The following is a 6,000-nucleotide window of genomic DNA, read 5'->3' as shown; positions in this document are numbered from 1 at the left end:
GTTGAAATCCTACTTCTATCTAAATGACTATTATAAAGAGATTTTTTTTTTAAATGAATAACTCAGAAATTATAGTTCCAATTTTAAAAATTCTTACATCTATAGAACGGTTTATTATCAATGAAATTAGTAATACTGTATTTTAAAAAATAAGATGTTATATCATTTATGAGTTAATTAATTTGCATAGGAATAAAAATTGTAGGTCTATTAGAGTCATGGAACTCTATAGAAGTTACTAGCTACTCGCCCCGGCTTCCCACGGGTGTACATATAAACCTTCCTCTTGAATCACTCTATCTATTAAAAAAACCGCTTCAAAATCCGTTGCGTAGATTTAAATATTTAAGCATACATAGGGACAGACAGAGACAGCGACTTTATTTTATACTATGTAATGATGAAGTCAAATCTACAGTTACAAATACAGTCGGAAAAATCAAATTACAGTTCGGATTGCGAAGTGGGAAGGCAGTAGTGGATTTAACTAACACGAAACTGTGTATGACCCATATATAGTTTTGTGCTTGTTAAGTGGAAGTCATCAGTTATGCGTTGCCAATCTTGAACTAAGTTAAGCTTCTCGTGTCAGTGATCGAGCTGGTTTTCTCCATGTGGCACGCTGCCAAATATAGAGACTTGCAGTTCAATTTCAATCTTCACGAAACATTAGAGACAACGTTTGACTTTTTCATTAAATTTTCTATTTTTGCAACTATGACCAAATCTAGATTTTGGTAAGTTTATTGATTACTTTAAACCATCAATATTCTCTCTGGTTCTACTGGTTACACTATTTTTTTTAATTATGAAAAAAATATGCAGATGCAAAGAAGAGACTTAAAAGATATATTAAAGAACACATGTTTAGTCACAATAAGGCCATCTAAAAGCCAATGAAATACCATCCTGATCATCTGGATGAATGGCGGTCTTCCACCGTGCGGTTTTCTAGAAACTTTTTGCCTCGCACAACCACACTGTGGAATCACCTTCCAGCAATGGTATTTCCGAACCGATACGATATTGAAACCTTCAAGAAAAGAGCTTATTCCTTTTTAAAAGGCCGACAACGTACTTGCAATTTCCCTGGTGTTGCGGGTGCTGATGGGTGGCGGTAATCACTTACTATCAGGTGAGCCGCATGCTCGTCTGTCCCTGTTTTCTAAAAAAAAAAAAAGGCGGCCTCATTAGTGAAAGCGATCTTTTCTAGGCAACCTTAGGGAAATTGATTTTAACATCGAACAGACCGGCCAGAGACAAACTATCCAGGTAGAATACGGTTTGAATTTGGACCATCATAATACGAAAAGAACAATTCAGTTTAAGGCCGTAAAGTGAACTGCCTGGAAACTGACTGGATTTTAAATAATAGATAGAAAACTAAAATAGTAACAAACATATAATAGACTAGCATGTGTCAGCGGCTTCGCTCGCGTTAATTTATCCCCTTAGGGGTGGAATTTATCAAAATCCTTTCTTAGAGGATGCCTACGTCATAGTAGATTTATGCATGCAAAGTCTCAGTCCGATCGGTTTATAAGTGACTGACATAGTGATCTATCAACGCACAGCCCAAACCACTGGTCGGATCGGGCTGAAATTTGGCATGCAGGTAGATGTTATGACGTAGGCATTCGCTAAGAAAGGATTTTGATTAATTCTACCCCCAAAGGGATAAAATAGGCGATGAAAGTTTGTATGAGACTTTTAAACCGATCAGGCTGAGAATTTGCATGCATAAAGCTACTATGGCTTAGGCATCCCCTAAGAAAGGATTTTGATAAATTTCACCCCTAAGGGGATAAATTAACGCGTGCAAAGCCGCGGGCAAAAGCTAGTAAAATAAATAAAACCTAAATACTGGAGATAGGAGCACAAATTACATAGAAAAATGTATAAGAAAATAGATTCTATAATACTGTTTCGTTGAGCACATAACTTCAATATTCATTACCACCCTTACACTGGTCGAATGGAAGCGATGTGTACATTTTCAGTTCATTTATTCTGAATAATTCCACTATCTCGGCCACTTTGTCTACTACAGTTAATACCAAAATCCCTTAAAATCTTCCCTTCACTCGAATAAAATTTATAGTCCTGCTTCATTTGTTGCTAGCTCTATTAGATGAATTTGTACACTTGACAGGGGTGAATGTGGAGTGTTTGAATATGAAAGTACCTAGTTTTCTTTGTTGCGTATGCTTTTTGTTAGATTTAGATCCTTTTACGTATCAATCGGGGTGTTTTCTATATACATATATATAATACTAGCTGTCACGGAAAACGTTGTTTTACCTTAAAATAAAAAAAAAATTAGGGGTGGACTACCCCTAACATTTAGGGGGATGAAAAATACATGTTGGCTGATTCTCAGACCTACTCAATACGCTCACAAAATTTCATGAGAATCGGTCAAGCCGTTTCGGAGAAGTATGGGAACGAAAACTGTGACACGAGAATTTTATATATATGATGTATGTATTTACGAAAAAAAAAATATCAGTTGTCTAGCATAAGCTTTAGGTAGCGTAACTTGGGTCTAGATAGTGCTGTGTGAATTGTCCTGAAATTATTATTATTTTTATCCAAATATTCTCATCTCCCCTCTTAAGGAGAGGAGATGGCAACATACCCCCGGCAGAAGCACAGTCGGCCGGGGTTCTTATTATTATTATTATTTATTTACTTTTTCTCAGCTTTTGCTGGTTTTCTCCACACTTACGGGCCGAAACCAAGTAAGTGCAGAGTGTGTGTATGTGTGTGTGCGCGTGTATGTATGTGTGAGTGTGTGTGTACTTATTGTGTGCCTGGTGTGACTGGTGTTATATCATTTTCATCTATTTCGAGAAATTTTCGGACTGTACGACAGGTATTTAAGATGGCAGCCTTTTGAAGGGTGATGTAAAGTGTTTTTTGTATATCTAATTGTTTCCGGCTATGATGTAGGTGTTTGGGTATGATACCTGTAGATGAGAGGACTATGGGTATTATATAAACTTTTTCCTGTTTCCAAATTATTATTATTATTATTATTATATACATTTTTTTATAACTGATATGACTAACCAACGGCCTTTTTAATGGTAATTCAAAACTTTTGTTTATAAACATGTACATAATAATAATAATAATAATTTACACAGCGTCATTTAGTCCCAAGCTAAATAGAGCTTGTATTATGGGTACTAACCTATTAGCACTAATTTATTATGGTCAAATATTAAATACAAAATAAGATTAAATCAGTAATAGCCAGTAGTAGTCAATAGTTCATAGAATAGAATAGAAAATCATTTATTCAAATAAACTTAATTTAAGCACTTTTGAATAGTCATAACAATTTTTTTCATCTACCGCTCGTTCGGAAAGCTTTGTCATCACAAGAAGAACGAGCAAGAAACTTGTGTGTTGCTCTTTTAAATAATCCTTGTAAGTTTACATTTACAAGTCGAAACGTGTGAATGCAAACTACCAACCAGCACTAGTTTTTGGGTCAAATATAAATATACAATAAGATTAAATCAGTCGTAGTAATAAGAGCAGACCAGTCCCTACAAGCAGCACTCGTTCAGGAGTATGACGGATGAGCCAGCCATCACTGTGCTCGACCATATTTTAGAAAGATGTTCCTTGGTAATAGCGAATGAAACAACATTAAATAAAAAATTACATTTAATTTCATTAATTTATCCATACAAAACACCTTGTCCAAATATCCTATACAACGTTTTATAATAAATACTTAATTGTACATAAATGTGTGAGTTTAAGAATTTAAGGAAATGTAAATAAATAAATCACTAAACACACACTAAACATTGGATGAAAGAATATTTTTATTACACTGTGCTGAAATGATTTGAATTATGTTGGAGCAATTACTTTTATATGAGTATTTATACATGGTACATTTAATAAACTATTGTGGTTTAAAAGAATTTAAGGAAATATATAAACAAATAAATCTACACTCAACATTGGAAGAAAGGATATTTTTATTACACTGTGCTGAAAATATTTGAATTATGTTGGAGCAATTATTTTTATATGAGTATTTTTACATATTAAATTTAATAAACTATTGTGGTTTAAAAGAATTTAAGGAAATATATAAACAAATAAGTCTACTCTCAACATTGTAAGAAAGAATATTTTTATTACACTGTGCTGGAAATTATTTGAATTATGATGAAGCAATTATTTTTATATGAGTATTTATACATATTAAATTTAATAAGCTATTTTGGTTTAAATGTTAATTTAAAATATACCAATTTATGGATACATCAGTTCGATTCTTTTCCAAAAAATTTTTTTTTTGTTTCCTGTCATGGAAACAAAATTAATCTGTGAGACAAGTTAAACGCCATTGCAAAAATGACAAAAATACTTTTTTTTGTATGAAAAAAAAAATCCTTTTATGACATCGGTAAACATTAAACGTATTTATTTTCTAATTTGGGATTGAAATTTTACAGGAAAAAAAAAGAAAATTCATTTCGATCACCAGCGCTCACCGTGGCGCTGTGGGACAAAAACATATTTATTCGCGTGCGCCGCGAGGAGTGAGTATTGTTCATGAGTGAGTATTGTTGTTTATTCGCGTGCGCCGCGAGGAGTGAGTATTGTTGTTTATTCGCGTGCGCCGCGAGGAGTGAGTATTGTTCATGAGTGAGTATTGTTGTTTATTCGCGTGCGCCGCGAGGAGTGAGTATTGTTCATGAGTGAGTATTGTTGTTTATTCGCGTGCGCCGCGTGGTCATGAGTGAGTTTTGTTGTTGAGCGCCTCTCCGATCATTTTAATACTACAAATGTATGAAAAAACCACGCGCCGGCGCTCAACACATCTCCAAAGTGAGGTCACGGGTGACCTACGCGGCGCAAAGATCCAGAAATTATGAGGTCACCTGTACATGGCGTTTAACGTGTCAATACAAAAATGCTCGGCAAATTTGAGTATGTTACACTACACATATTCACCACAAAGAAAGCAGTCCTGAAGTGCCTATGACTACCTACTTTTGATTAAAATCGTGAGCACAATTTCTTTATTATAGTCCATTATAGAATATGCCGTTTTTAATCTGACGCTGTCAATTTATACGTATAATTAGTAAAAATCACGAAATATCTCATTTGCAAAGTATATACTATATCCTGAGGAGATAAAAACCATAGCTCCTAAGAATATCCTTCAATTCAAGAATTGAAGGATATTCTTAGGAGCTTCCTAGACCCGTAAAGGACAAGTCCTTTACGGGTCTAGGAAGCGAACTTTGAATAAGGGCGAGCAGAATAGATCTATACAGGTCGCAGTGTTACAGGTCATCGCACCTGACAAAAGCCCAAACCACCCAATATAAAAAAAAATCACAGGATGTTACCACGTTTATTTTTAGTACCCGATTTTAATGCAGTATTTGAACAATCAAGTGATGGTAGATGAAAAAACTGCTGTCATCTATCTATATTGACGCTATTACTCCAGTCAGCTCGTGACCACGGCTAGTGCAGCCTAGTCGAAACGTCGAGAGAGGTAAATACCTTTATTTGCCATAAAATTATTCGTGTTAAGACCCGGTTAATAATATACATATAGTATTTTAACCGCCATGATCATGGGTAAACTGACGGAAATCAATTAAAATAAAACTTTTTATGATTTTTAATAATTATACGCATATATTACATAATGTTTATACATTACACTATTAATTCTAAAAAAACGTAACGAAATCATTATTTGTACATTTCATTCAGTTCTGTTTCTAAATTTCATATATTTAAAATTTAATTCATTTTTTACAATTAATAAAGAAATGTCAGTATAAATAAACGAATGTAATTATTTAATTATAATATTTACAATGAATTATAATACAATAAAATAAATAAAGATAGTAGAAAGGTAAAAAATAATAAAAGTAATAGCATAGTGATGTTAAAGGTCAGGTGAGTTTTGAATTAATTATTACACAATTTCTTTCAGTTACT

This window comes from Achroia grisella, unplaced genomic scaffold (genome assembly GCF_030625045.1).
Source record: "Achroia grisella isolate CSIRO2021 unplaced genomic scaffold, CSIRO_AGI_Agris_v1 utg146, whole genome shotgun sequence".
NCBI classification, from domain to species: Eukaryota; Metazoa; Arthropoda; class Insecta; order Lepidoptera; family Pyralidae; genus Achroia; species Achroia grisella.
This window is presented reverse-complemented; position numbering follows the sequence as displayed.